This window comes from Corvus hawaiiensis, chromosome 6 (genome assembly GCF_020740725.1).
Source record: "Corvus hawaiiensis isolate bCorHaw1 chromosome 6, bCorHaw1.pri.cur, whole genome shotgun sequence".
NCBI lineage: Eukaryota > Metazoa > Chordata > Aves > Passeriformes > Corvidae > Corvus > Corvus hawaiiensis.
The window spans coordinates 5262240-5277086 of record NC_063218.1 but is presented as its reverse complement, the minus strand read 5'-3'; the positions used below and the strand labels follow the sequence as shown (position 1 = coordinate 5277086).

General features: G+C 46.0%; 1 protein-coding gene across 1 annotated transcript in view; it reads left to right on the top strand.

Annotated features, from left to right (window-relative positions):
* RTN1 (reticulon 1) overlaps window positions 1-14847 on the top strand; it is a 117956-nt gene that overhangs the window by 51150 nt on the left and 51959 nt on the right. The gene's annotated exons all lie outside the window — the stretch shown is intronic.

The window sequence follows — 14847 nt, the reverse complement described above, 5'->3', positions numbered from 1 at the left end:
GCTTTCCATCCTGCCCCTCCACACCTCATCTTTTTCTTCTTTCCCAGTACTTCTCCCTGTTCTTAGGCAATGCTCCCTGTTCTCCCTCTGTCTCCTCATCCTTTTTGCTCTGGGGACTCTCGATCCCCAAAGACAACCCTGACCTGGGTCGCCAGCATAGCCTTTGGCTCAGGAACAGGGATGGCAGCCAAAGGGAGGTGTTTCATTGCATCCTGGATGTGCAGACAGAAATATCTCACTGAAAGGGCTGTTTACACTTGTCATCTTGGTCAGAATCAGACATAAAATCCTTAAGCCTGTATCTGATGTGTTTAAATGGATGAAAACGTTAGAAATGAAGAGTCTGCCCATATGTTGTAAGTGTCTTACAGTGACAGACCTGAATGTTTATCCACATGAAGGCCCTTTCACACTATGAAACAGTGTTAAATGGCTTCAGGGTAAGTGGATTCAAGCCAGAGAGAGTATAAATAGACTGCTGGAAATGCTCTTCATGCTGTCTCCCATCCTCAACTTATCTCTTCCATTTCCAGTTTTTAAAGGAAAAAAATGTTGGTTGTTGTCTTTGAGAAGTTTCAGGTCAGTCTGGGAGCTGTGTGGGCCTCAGCAGCTCTTTTTGTGTTACAACCCCATGGCTGATGGGAGCATCTGCCAGGCTTGTGGGCTGTAAGGAAAGAGCCTGAGCCATGTGGCATTTGGATAAGAAAGCATCAGATGCTGTTTAAAACTTCTTGAAATCCCTAACTTATTGTGGAAAGCCATTGCCTAATAAATTAGTTGTCTTTAACCTCTGAAAGACAGTTTTCCTCTTGGAAGAGGAATTTAAAGGAAGGATGTAGTTGCTTCTGTTTTAGAGCAGAGGCAGCCTCGTTCTTCCTTCATTCAGTGCCCTCCATCCTCAGCTCTGTACTAACTTAATTTCATGTGTGCTAAGGAATGTGCACTGTTCTAACATTCAGCATCAGAAAAAAAGTGTTTATTGCTCTTCTTAGTGAAAAGAAAGTGTTCAAAAAGCTCTACTGAAAAATTAAACCTCTGCAGGGTCATACTATAAATTCTTGTGAAAAAAGGAGGGAAAAAGGTCTGAGTTTTAACATGTTTGCTTGGGCTACCAAAAATACTCATTGCCTGCATTTAAATTAAAGCACATTTTGTTCACTTCAGGAAACTTTGCTGTGAAGAGGCAGCTTTGGACAAGCTGGGCCTTTGGAAGTGGGGTTCCTTCTTCTTTTCGCCCTCCACAGCTCAGTGCCACAACTGATAGCACTGAGGGAAGACAGGACATGGTTAATCCACTGCCTGGATCAACTGGTGTTGGGAGAGATGGAGAATGGAAAGCCATTCAGGCAAAGATGTCTCTTGCCCCTGCTGCACAACTCCTTCCAATAGATGGGATTTGGGAACTGCAATTTATATTAATACTCAATAGGATGTTGCTATAGCAACTGTATGATGTGGTGAATAATTTCATGGGCTTAAATCCAAAATGCTGGGAGCTAAGATGGGTCTGAGCATGATTTAGGACTTTGGTCATGTGGGTTCTGTGCTGGAATGATTGGACTTGGGGAGAAGTTAGGGTAGAAGATAAAAGATGCTTCTCTGAAGGAAGCTGGACCCTGTAGGTGCAGCTGGGATGGGATAGTGAAAATTCAGGACACCCTCCAGAGTGCCCCTTATGCACCAATTTGCACATGCTGCCATGAGGGACCCTGGTGCACAGCAGTTCCCTTTCGGTATCAGGAGTTTGCTGTAAACCAGATCTGACATTTAGCTTCAGGTTAAATTAAATTGATTTGACCTAGAATGATTTTTATTGGTTTGTTTTTGTTTCACGTTAAAAAAAAAAGAAAATCTGTTACAGCTCTGTTCCAAGCAGAATTACTTCCCTTTAATTTTCTCTCCTGCCAAACTGAAGAGTCTCTTATTTGCCCAGTTTTCATCTGCAGTGCTAATTTACAAGAGGCAAAATTGCACTGTTCATGGTGGTGCCAGAAAAAGACATCTGGAACCCTGTCAAAGGGCAGAACTGGAATTCATTCCCTCATCCAGATGTGCTGTAATGGGGAGATGGTGGCACCCCTGTGCTCCCCGTTACACTCCTCTGCCCTTTTCCCTCAATAAATATACCTTGTCATGTAGCCTAATTTTGTATCTTAACTTCAAGCCACTTTTTCTCCCATCCTTTAAAACTGTGACTAATTCCCTCCCTTCACTTACACCTTGAGAGTATTTATAGACTGTGATCCTGTTCTCCTCCCTTCTCCCTACTGTACAATATAAATTTATCTGTTATTCCCTCCTCCAAACTGGTCTCAGATGTCCTGCCCTCCAGTGCTTGTGCCATCAGCATCTTCTGTAGCTTCTCTGCATCTTTCTGTGCTTGTCCTAAGCAGGGAAAACAAACCACAGAAATGCCCAGCTCCTGGATTTTCTGTGCTTAAGGACAAGGTACAAACAAATAATGGAGGTCTCTTCTCCCTGCCCTGAGCACCCCTGTCAGGGACTTTCTGTTTTACATTGCAGGGTTAGTCCATGAGCTCTTATTTATTTTATTTCTGTCCATGGGCTGGCTCTGGCCTCCTTTAGTGCCCTGCTGGGTGTTCAGTTGTGATTGGGCTGCAGCACTGCACACACACTCCCACTCCTGAGGGGAACACGCTGCATCCCTGAGCACAGAGTTATCCACTGATGGGTTCACTCCACCCTGGCTGAGGTTTTTAACACAATGAATGATTACCAGTATCTGGTACTGCATGTAAAGCCCTCGCTCCAGGACATCTTAGTGTCTTAACTCCCCTGTTATCACTTTAGCCATCTAAAGTGTATGTACGTTATGAGTTTCCTGTATGTACGTTATGAGTTGATTACCAGAGAGAACCAAATTTCAGAATTACAGGAGAAAATGAAGTTTCCCACACTCAATATTTTTCCTTTTCTTCCTAAAGCCAATATTATAGCCCAGAAGGCTATTAGACTTAGGTTTTTAATTTTTTTTTTTTTTTTTTTTAAGCACAAGCCAGAGGCTGGACATGACTGAGCAATATGTGCTGGCAGCACAAAAAGTCCACTGTGTCCCAGGCTCCATCAAAACCAGTGTGGGCACCGGTTTGAGGGAGGCGATTCTGCCCCTCTGCTCTGCTCTGATGAGACCCCACCTGGAAAGCTGCATCCAGCTGTGGAGTCCTCAGCACAGGAAGGACATTGAACTCTTGGAGTGAGTCCAGAGGAGGCCACTGAGATGCTCCAAGGGTTGGAGTTGCTCTGCTCTGGAGAGCTGAGAGAGCTGGGGGTGTTCAGCCTGAAGAAGAGAAAGCTCTGAGGTGACCTAATTGAAGCTCTTCAGTACCTAAAAGAGAGTAGGAGAGCAGGAGAGGGGCTGTTTACAGGGGCATGGAGTGACAGGACCTGGGGGAAATGGCTTCAAGCTGACAGAGGGTGAAGTTAGATTGGAGATTATATTATTGGAAGAATTTCTTGGCTCTGAGGCTGCTGAGGCCCTGGCCCACGCTGCCCACAGAAGCTGTGGCTGCCCCATCCCTGGCAGTGTTCCAGGCCAGATTGGATGGGGCTTGGAGCAACCTGGCCTAGTGGAAGGTGTCCCTGCCCTTGGCAGCAGTGTTGGAACTGGATGATCTATAAGGTCTCTTCCAACCCAGCCCATTCTATGATTCTAATGCCTAAGCTTAGCTACTAGTGATGCTCTTCCAAATGCCCCCTGGCTCACTGACTGTGGTAGACTCTAAAAATGTGCTTTTCCCAGAAGACAAACTGCTTCACTTACCCTGAAGTTTTCTGGATCTCCTATATCTTTGAAAACAGCTCAGAAAAAAACAACTTGCCATATTTTCATATTCTCTTTGGACATTTTTATCATTGTGGCACAAACCTGTGGGTGAATCAGCAATATCTGCAGAGATGTCCTGTCCAGAACTTGTTCTAGAAGCTGCTCTCTCCTCAGCTGAAGTACTGTATCTGGTGTATCTGCAGGGATGGGAAGGTTCTTCTTGGTCATCATAGGTGCAATTCTGGCTGTTGTGTAGCTGTTTTCTAAAAGTAGCTTGTGCTAGAGCCTGAAGCAGGAGAGCTGCTCTAGAGGTCATGTAATGATCCTCAAGCAAGAGCACCTCCACAGATTGCATCTGAGAGTTACTTCTGTAACTACTGTCAAACATTTTCAGTTGTTCAGCATCTGAAACCTTCTTGGGCTGAATAGGAAGCCCTTTCAGTGCCTTCTGCCTCTTCTAAGGCCAGGGTGGCATCAGGTTGGGAGTCTTGGGTGTTCCAGTGGGGGAAGGGACATTCTTTGGAGGAAAACATACCTCCCTGTGATTGAAAATCTAAGTTTTCATTGCAGCTTTTCCTAGAAATCCTGCAGTAGGTGTGGGTGAGGCAGCAGAGCTGTCAGCACATGGATGGGAGGACAGGCAGAGCAACAGGAGAGCTCTCTGCTCCTGCCTTTCCCTGCAGCTCTCACGGGCACTTGACCCTTTTCATGCACTCTGAGAAAGCTGCATGAGGTATCAGGACCCGTGTAATTATCCCCAGCCTTTCCCTCCTGGAGCCAAACCCCAGCTGTGCCCCTGAGCGCCCGGAGAAGCTCCCGACAGGAAGGTTGATCCTGGAGCTGCTGTGGAGCTGCTGCCCCCCTCCTGCTTTAATAACACACAGCAATTCCAGCAAATGGTTGGTTTGAATCGACGTTGCTCTGCCACAACCTCAAAAGCTTTCAGGAGTGCAGAGTCTGCTGCCATTAACTCTGCAGAAGGCTGTGATTTAGCCACCAGCCTCGGCTGTGGGGAGCTGGGCCCCCCTGCAAGGAAGTAAGGAAGGAGCAGGAGCATCTCCTGGGCTCACAGGGACAGTCAAACTGACCTGTGTTCCTTGAAATCTTAATTATGCCTCTCCTCAAACCACAGACTTGAAACTTTCTGGCTGCTCTCCTGGGTGGGTGAATAGTTTTGGTGTCATGTATATGCAGTAAAGAGAGGAAAGGGCTTGTGGTTGTATTGGTTCTTCACTAACGTAGAGTGAAGGGTGGGACAGGTCTAAAAAACACCCTCCAGGGGAGTGAGATGTCTGGGGAGGATTTTCCTGTCTCTGCATGGAGTGAACTCATCTGTCACAGGAGAAGAGACGCAGTGGCAGGTAAGGAGAGGAGAGACCTTGAAGGCAAGGACGTTTTTGACATTAGTTATAGCACGTATGGCCTGATCCTCCTCAAGCAGAAGCTGGAGCCAGCAGGTTGATGCTGATTTATGACTGCAGTGGCTCTGCCCCAAATTCTGCACTACTTTGAGAGGCTTAACTTTTAATATACTTTTGAAAACTTTCTGATTGACTTTCAGATGCATCCTTGGTGGCACCACCTTCTAGAACCAGAGAAATCACTTAATGTGCAAGGAAACCCCATTAGCACTTGGATCAGTCTGCTGCCTCACCTGCCTCTGCAGAACCTCCCCATTTCTTTTTTTTTCTTTAAATATTTTCTGATATTATATGTTCTGGATCCTACTCAATGCTCTACAGGGTCTTTTGTCCTAATGTTTCTGTTGCTGCCAGTAAAGGTAGACACCAGGACTCAGCACACCTGGTCATCTGGCCTTTCCTGAGCAGGTCATGTTGAGGTGGGAAAACCTTGGGTGGAAAAGAGAGCTTGATGGTGATTTTTGACATTTTTCTGTGTCTGTCTGCATCAGCCTGGCACTGCTGTGTCCTCACTGACCTAGATTTCCCTGCTGTCCCCTGGGCATTAGATTTTATCTTGATTTATGGCCAGTAATGCCTTGTCTTCAGACTCTATTTGTTGGCTCCCAGGGCCTTGTACTTCCTCGCCTGGTGACAGTTTTATGCAGGTGTAACTCTTGTGCCTTTGGTGGAGTCACTCCTGATTTACCCCAGCCTGACAGCTGGTTTTCCCCCTGAATTACTGTGCCTGACACATCACTCTAGGTGTTAGGCATTGTCACAAAATTAATTTTCCTCTTGAGAGCCCTCAGTGATTTCAGCTGAACTTCTTTGCAATTGTTGCTCTGTCTCCCTGGAAGATTCATGCTGCTGGAGTGGCTTCAGCCTTGGGGGAGAGGGAGCCAAGCCCAAGTGCAAGACAGCTCTTTTTTGCTTTTTCTCTAATTTTCTAATAGCTGGATTTCTATGAGATGTTGTGGTCAGGTATGAGTGGCATAGAGAGAACTCTGCAGTCCCTCCAGATGTGCAACAGATTCTTACTAAAAAACTTGTATTTCAGCAAAGCTCTTCTCCAGCACTGGGTTTTCCCTCCCTGTGGAAGAGCCTGAAGCTGCAGGGCAGTGATTTCTGTCCTGGGTTTGTCTCAGCATCAAAAGCAGCTGGCATTGGCATTTTTCCCTTTTCCAGGCTGGGTTGGAATCTGAAGCTCTGTGGCTGGGGATTGACTTGGAGCAAACATGAGAAGCTGAATTTACAAGGAACTGGGACCCAGCAAAGGTGGGGCTGGATGGGCTGAAGATGCCTGGGACAGGACATTCCAGGGATGGAATCTGGCCAGGAGAGAAGGTGGTTCTGCAAGGGAGATTGGAGGACAACCTGGTCTGAATTTGAAGCATGACTGTCTGCTCTGGAGCAGTCTGGGGGTAAAAACAGTGAGCATCTGAATTTCCTGAATCATGCTGGAGATGGGATTTAGGCATTTTAAAACTTAAAAGACGAACGAGACTTAACCAAACACATCCAGCTTTTGTGAGATACTTTGGAGTCTATTGCTCTAAAGGGAGTTGGGTCCCATTTCGGGTAATGAAAAAGCGTGATTTAGGTGCTAATTCACTTAGTGCTTAGAGTATTTTTGTCATGGGGCTCAGTGAAGTTTTAACATTCCAGGGAAAATGTGACTACAGTGAAATAAGAAAGAATTAATCTTATAAGTGGGCTTTAATTATCCTCAGGAAATTGCATTTGATGGTATTTTAGGTAGTATCTTGGTGTCATTGAAACCTATCGACCAGTCATGTTACTGTCACTGGAGTGAAAAAACCTTTTTTACCTGAACCAGATTTTTGCTAACTCACTAAATTATATATATATATATATATTTTTTTTTTTTTTTTTTAAATAATGCTGCACATCTAGCAGCATTTGCAAATCTGTGCACATTTCAAATCATTATTCTGCTTTCTCAGGCCTCCTTTTAAAATGCCCTGGATTTTTCATGCTCTCCAGAGTACTGTGGAGGGCTGTCACAGACATTATGCCAGGGTTTTCCTGCCAGGTCAAATTGGAGCTCTCTGAGACCATTTATTGAAGCAGAAAGCCCCGAGGTCACACGGGGGTGGGAAGTGCTGAATCATTTACGATGGGTTCACTTTGCACACTGATGGTTGGCTTTGGGGCACCTGCTCAGCATCCCCTGCTGTTGCTGCCTGTTCCGAGCTTCCCTTCCCCCTCCCCAGGACATTTGCCTCTGCCATGTGCTCTGAACCCCTTTGTTCCAAGCGTGGGCAAAACCAAATGTAACTCAAACTCTTTAGCAGTGTCTGATTGGCCGGTCACCCCGGGTCCGCCCCCAGTCCTCCCCTTTCCCCTTCTCCAAATAAAAGAAAGGACCAAGGGGGGACCTGCCCTCTTTGGCTTGCACCCTTTCTGTGAACGTCTTGTCGTCTGTTTCTGTTTGAAAGCTTCTAATTGCAGAAATTAGGCAACCCAAAAGCTGTATTTCTCCCTCTTTGCTTCTGCTGGTGGTATCAGCTTTGCAGCTAATACATTTGTCACTTTTAGAGCTGCTGAAATGCTGGATTGCCCGTGCTACCTCTCTAGGCTGCCCGAGGCTTCCTAAGGCATTGAACTATGAGCCTAGCCGGTAAAAAGCTGTCAGTATATCTCCGCATCTGGCGCCCAAGGTGGGGCTCGGACCCACGAGATTAAGTCTCACCCTGCCAGGTGCTGTGAGCTCCGTGGATGTCCATGGGAGCTGAGGATATTCAGCAACACCAAACCTAGCTCTGCTCCTCTATTTGACTTGGCTTGGTCTGGGGTGCACCACAACACACACAGTGGCTACGCAGCAGCAGCAAAAAGATGAACCCTGGTATCTTTTTGGAGAGGCAGTGATAGGGAGACAGTAGCTGCTGTGGTGCAGAATCTGTGGCCAAAACCAAGATGCTGTTAATATCCTTCTGGGACCAAACGGACCTGTCCTAATCTTATTAAAAGCTCATCAGTGTTTCCTACACATCTGTCCCACAAATGGGGCTGTAGCACTCCACCGCAGAGCCGGGACCTGATCCATGCCTCCCCAGGTGTTGGAAGAAACCAGAAGCTGGCTGGGGCAACAGGAAAAGCCCCCAGGCAGGGCCCTGGGGAGAACCATAACCTCATGGTGACCTGCCACTAGCTGCTGAGGGGAGTTTCTCAACCAGGCAAACGGAGACTGCCAAAAGTGTGAGGGCCTCCAAGGGCTGGATCCTGAAAGGGATTTGTCCCCTGCTCCAGCCTCTGTGCTTACAAGAAGGTGGGGAGTTGATAAAGGTTGCTGATCCTCAGCAGCCAAGGTTTTTGGGAGATGGGATCCCAGCTGACCCCCATTCCCCCATATATTTATCGTGTAGATGATTGAGATTGGGTATCCCTGGATCTGGAAGCTGCAATGCCTGTTTACAATAGACAGCTAAAGCTGTGGAAAAGTGATGAAACTCCAACTGGGAGGCTGAAGTAACTCATAGCCTCTACAAAAATGACCTGGAGGAGAGGTTTTACATGCACCAAAGCTTTTCATTAACTTGTTTGAATTTAGGACTCACTTCCATCTTGGGAATCAGAAGCCATTCCAGTGAAATCAATGGAGTATTCAGAGTGTCAATAGGATTAAGCCTGTTTTATCCACACTGTCCTTTTTCCCTCCTACCTGTGCAGGAGACAGCACCTGCCATGGCAACGTTTCCTCTCGTTGCTGCAGGATCTCAATGGGAAGGATGAATAACTTGCACAGCTGAGGCACCGACTGTCAGCTGCTGGAGACAGCGGGAAGCAGCCTTCTTGCTGCTTTGTGTTTCCCTAACACAGTCAGGACCACACGGAGAAGGAATAATAGAATAGGATCGTGTATCCTCCCGATACATTTGGTTTTCTCGTAGCATCTATTGTGCAAATGAATCCCCAAACGACTCTCGGGGTGTGGCCGTTCATGTCTGGCAACGTGATTTGTGGGAGATGTATCTTTGTTGCAGACAGGATTATGAGAGTTCTGGAGGAAAGGAAGTTGCTAACCTGTGAAGTAGTTTTGGGAATCCTGAGCTAAAACAAAGAGCACCATCTGCTGGCAGCTGGGGAATAGCTGGCACTGCTTCCAGGGATGCATGCTCCATTGCAGCTCTCCTGCAGGCAGCTTGCTGCTTTCTCTGTCTAGCCTAGAGCATCTGGAGATGGGGTAGCTCAGGCTGACAGCTGGCTCTGGCCATGGAGAAAGGCTAATCCAGGGAACATTGGAAGCTGATCCAGGGGTGTTATCCACAGCACAGTGATGCCTCTTCTTGGCACTAGAATTCTCAGGCATTTGGGTTTTGAGCTCTACTCGAGTTGATACACAGCTGCTAAAGTACTCTTGAGTTTTGTTTGGGTATTGAAATGTTTGGGGTTAGAAATTTCACGCTGAAGGGTCTTGCAGAATTGAGAGCATGACTCCCAAGTGGTACACTCTAATATCCCTGAGGGTGGCCAGACTATTTTGAAGCATCATGTGATTTGTGTTGGGGTTGAGAGATGTCTCTGCCACTCATGCAAGCTGCCCTTGTCACTGCCAGAAAGGTACAGCTCAAGGATATTCAGAAATCTGGAGCTTTCCTGAGGTTTGGGTTGAATTTGAAATCAAGCAGAGAGGAAAAAACAGCTTGGTCTGGATCCAAGAAAATGGTGTGCTTTGAATTTGGAGACAGACTTGGGACTGCTGGTCTGTCTGGGTAGGGTAAAGAGGTGTAGAAAAGTGATGTAGCACCGAGTATCTGTATAAAGATGTGTATGGATACAGATGAGAATATGGTAAGATACTATGAGTTTTAAAAAGGAAGGTAACTGAGTTGGGGAACTAAAAAAGGAAAACATGAGACATCATGTATCAGGGTCAAAAAATACAAAAAAATTATTTCCCTTTTTTTTTTCTCCTTTCTTAAGTGTAAGTGAGGAATAAAAAAGAAGCCAAGGTTAAGCAAAGGCTTTTTACTGTGACTGATGACAAAATTGTAAATTTGGTACGGAGAAAAAAGGCAGGACTGTTTAATGGCTACTTCTGTTGTGTATTTGGAAGAAAGCAGGACAATACATTTTCCTAATGGTCGTGGCTGAGTGATAGAAATGAAGGAGAGGCTGGAATGTAAACTGCTTATATGGGACTGGGAAACAGAGAGGGCCCCCAGCTGGGGTCTGATCTCCAGATACTGATGTTTAGGTGATGGCAACTCCTGGGCAATGGGACTCTCCTGCACCACTGTCAAATGCCATGGAATGCCACCATGGCTCCCACAGCCTTGCTATGAAATCAGCCTTTCAAGGAGAGAGAGTAATTATAAAATAAAAAGCTTGGCAGAGTGCCACACTGCTTCCTTGAGCCTTTAAGAGAATATAAGATATGATTTTAAGAGCCAGGCTTTAGTCTCAGTGCTGAAAGTAAGCTGCTGCATATCCCTGAGCTCTGAGGTGGCTTTGAGGGTCCTGGATCAGAGTGGAATTGCTGGTCTGGAAAATGGTCATTGCTTAGCTTTGGCCTCTTTATCTAAAATTTCTGGGTGACACCTGAAGGGCTGAGGTACTGGGAGTGACCTGTGGCCTGAAAGACCCTCTAGTGTCATTTGAGGCCAGTCAAACAAGAGTACTCCCCTTGTTCTCATCTCTAATTGATGAATTACCGCAGGTCAGTTCAAATGGGATAAGCTGGACCTTGTTGCCGTGGGAGAGAGCTGGGAAGACCCTGCAGCACTGCAGTCAATAATGACTCCTGAAGCTCAATATCCAAAGCAAAAAGTCAGAGCCAACTATTTAAAAGACTTACATGAATTTGCTGAAAGCTGCTTGCTTCTGCTTTTGTCTGAAAAGGTCGCTGAAACCTTGATTCTTCCAGTTGCAACCAAAGAGATTTTCTCTTCTCTGCACAGCTTCAGGCTGTAAAAACAGCATCACCTAATTAAAGATTGGTTCTCTGAAAAATTAATAGTTTTGACCAAATCAGTGATGTGCAATAAATACAGAACCTCACATTGAGGGGTTGCTACGTGTTCTGGGGAACTGAAATTTCATGTCACAGAGTCATGGAATGGTTTGAGTTGAAAGGGACCTTAAAGATCATCTTGTTCCAAACCTCCTGCCGTGGTCAGGGACACCTTCCACTAGACCAGGTCCCTCAAATATTAGTCTGTCTGTGCCAGTGAAGATCACCAGAGCTGCATGTGAAGCTTGACAGGCTAATATGAAATAAGGTTATTTTATTGGAAGCTGAGCACAATATTCTGGAGTGATCAATTTTAATAAGGCCAAGAATACTCTAGTTGGGGGAAAAAAAGACTCATTTTTATTCAAATCAGCTCTTTTTCTTGTCCGTGATCCTCAGCTAACTTTTTGTTCCCTCTTCCAGTATGCTGCAGCAGTGCAGCTTGCCTTGATCCAAATTGGTCTTCAGCTGCCTTTCTTAAATTAAGAACTACTCTGCATGGAACCAATGATTTCTTAATTATTTCCTGTCTCAATTGCTACATGGCTCTAAACCCAGTTCTGTAGGAGAGGGTTTCTGAAGCATTCACTTATTCTGAGCAAACAAAACAGTCATTTTCCAATATTTTTTTCCCTTTGCAGTTGATGAAAACACATGTAACTTGCTGAGCATCTCAGCTGTGCTGGAGTGATTGAATCGGACCCATTACTTCTTAGCTGGTTGCAGGAAGTGAAATTATTTCCCGAGGGCTCGGGTTACGAGACAGCACAACTGCTGCTCTCAGGAACTGAATAGCTTTCCTTCACCTGAATTGGCAGGCAGGTTTTTGGGTAGTTTTGAGTGAAATCCAGATTTAAAAAACCCCAACGTTTGTAACAAGGGTAAATTCAGACCTGATACTGTCATCTGTTACCAGTGCTATTCAAGGCTTCTCCTTCCCACGGGTATTGAACCAAATAAACTTAAAGTCAGAGAGGGCATTGCTTAATCATCAAGCTCTGAATACACCATTCTTCAGCAAAAATCTGCTCAGCTATTATCAGTTTCCATGCCTTTAAGAGCCAGCCTAATAGCTGATAGATTCACACTTCCCAAATGAGAGGCAGTTTTAGCAATGGCTTTAAATCATTCCCAGTGGAAATAGGGAGTTACATAAAATCCTATTAATTAGGCAATTTCAGCTGTCTTCAGTGCTTTTGACTCTGCTGTCGCCTTGAGAGTTGGGATCCCCATATGTCCTGCTAATGTGAACCCTCCCCTTGCTCAAATGTGCTCACATACCCCGTAACTAACTCTCTCTCCTCAACCCCAGTAGGAAATGCATTTTCTGTTTTCATTTGCAAAACTGCTGCAGGAAAAGAAAAGAAAAGGTTTATGTTTGACAGTAATTCCATTCTACATCAGCTCTTGTGTTAACATCTGCTACAGTACCAGGTTTGTACTATTTGAAAATATGATGTTTGTCTCAATGACTATTTCAGGGTTATTTTTCTTTCTGCTGAGGAATAACCTAAAGAACAGGGTGGTATTTTCCCAGCATCTCTTTATCACCGTGGCTCTCCTGTGAGCTGCCCTGGCTCGCTGTAACTCCTGCAATGACACAAATGCATTAGAAACCCTTTCACTGCTCTATTGATCAGCATTGCTAAGAGCTGCAAATGCTTGTGCATCTGGCTCCCATGTACTGTGGACAAAGCACAAATGAAAGCTGTGAACAGCATCTGTGAATATTGGTTTGGCAACGGCTTCAATCTCCTATGACTCTGTTTGTGCTCCCTCACTCCTAGCAATAGTGGGATGTTTGTAGGAATGGGTTTTTGCCCACTGATGGTGTTGTGACAGTGTATTCCTCATGAGAAGAAAGTATTCCACCGACATCTTGAGCTGGTCCACAGCCACTCAGAATCAGTGGGACTTTCCTAGTGGATTCAGTGGGCTTTGGATCAGGTCCAGGAGGCACTGAGGAAGCATTTAATGAAAGAGCAGCCCTGAAACCCCGGGATTTAGACAGCCACTCACCCAGGACAAATAGTAAATTACAAACAGCAGATACTGGCAGCAACAAGCATGAAAAGTCTGTAGTCAGCAATTCACAGCCTGAAATATGTTGGCGTAAACAATGCATCAGATAATTCCAGCTAACCAACACATTTGTGAAAATCCAAGCCTGTTTATGGATAATTTTCAAAAAGGCGAGTTCAGCAAGAAGAGCATTTGCAAGGAATAGAACCTTTCCCTTTTTGCCTACTGCTCATTTAGAAATGTGTTCTGGGTGTGAGCTGTCCTTGCAAGGAACTGGATGTCCTCAGGTAGAACCTGGGTGCTGGGCAGCCCAGTTTATCCCTCATTCTGCTTCGGTTTTGCTGTGGTTTTCCACTTAGGCTTCATTCTCACGTAGCTTTACTGTTGAGACTGAGTTATTTGGAGGATGGGAGCTGCCTGCAGCAAGTTACAAAAGCATCTTGCAGACCTGAGTGAGCTGGCAGGAAAATAGTGAAATGTAGAGTAGGCAAAGTTGCATAGATGGAGAGAGGGAAATAAGCCCCAAGTTTACATGTCTAGGAAAAATCTCCACAGTGACCCTCACCACTCTGAGGCAAGAGCTTGCCTTGTTGATAAATGTTTCTATGAAAAGTTCTATGCAGCACTACACAGCAGTGAGAACACCCAGCTGAAGGCTGGGAAGGATTGGGAATGGATGATTTTCCACCTGCTGGCTGCAGCACCCCTTGCTCTGTGCTGTCCTGTGGCAAAGGCTGCTACAAATCTCTGGCTGAGGGGATGGAGCTGCTGCCTTTGTGGTGTGTGCAGGAGCAGATTGGCAGGGAGGACTGGTGGGTAGCAGCACCACCCAAAGTAAGGGAGGATGGAGACACAAGAGCAGGTAGCACAGGTAGGCTGAAAAGCAAGGAGAGGCACTTTTGGGTTGCTTTTCCCCTATGCTAACAGGTTTGCCCTTGTAATAGGAGGGGCATGTTGTTCCCACCCTGGAGGTGATCCAGGAATAAGAAGTTGCTTGCAGGACATCACAACACTGAACAATGCAAAAATACAATGAGGGAAATGATCATTCTGCCTTTGTGCAGGGCTTGGGGGGTGTGTGTGTGTCAAATCCAATGAGGCTGTGCGGTAAAATAAAGCCTTCAGCTACAGCACTGAAGTATTAGAGGAGGGAAAATACTCCTTCAGGGCTCACTAAATGGGCTGCACATGCCTGATGCATGGAGGGCTGTGGGGAAAAGCATTTGTGATGGTGTTTAGAGGTGGCATCATTCTCTGTGTGCAATGAGAAAGGAAATAACTCAAATGCAAGTAGCTCAGGAGCTTTCGGACTGACATTTCCCAGCTTCTGGCTTTGCTGCTGCAGCAGTGTCCCTTTAGTATTACAGTGAAGTCTGCACAGTGTGTGGTAGCCCAGGCACGTGTGGAGCAGGTCGGGAGCCCCACGTCCCTTGCAGGTGATGAACAGAGGCCGGAGAAAGCCAGCCAGACCCTGAGATGCTTCAGCACACGAGGGGTTAACAGGCTACGCCCTCCCATGGGCACCAGCTCCTACAGACATTGGCTTTGTTCCTCCTCATCCCATTCCCTCGGCCCCTACAGAAATCCGTCTCTCCCACCTCCCTCAGGGGGGATCTCGCTGCTGCCGTCGTTGAGCTGTGCTTTGTATTAATGCTGCAGAG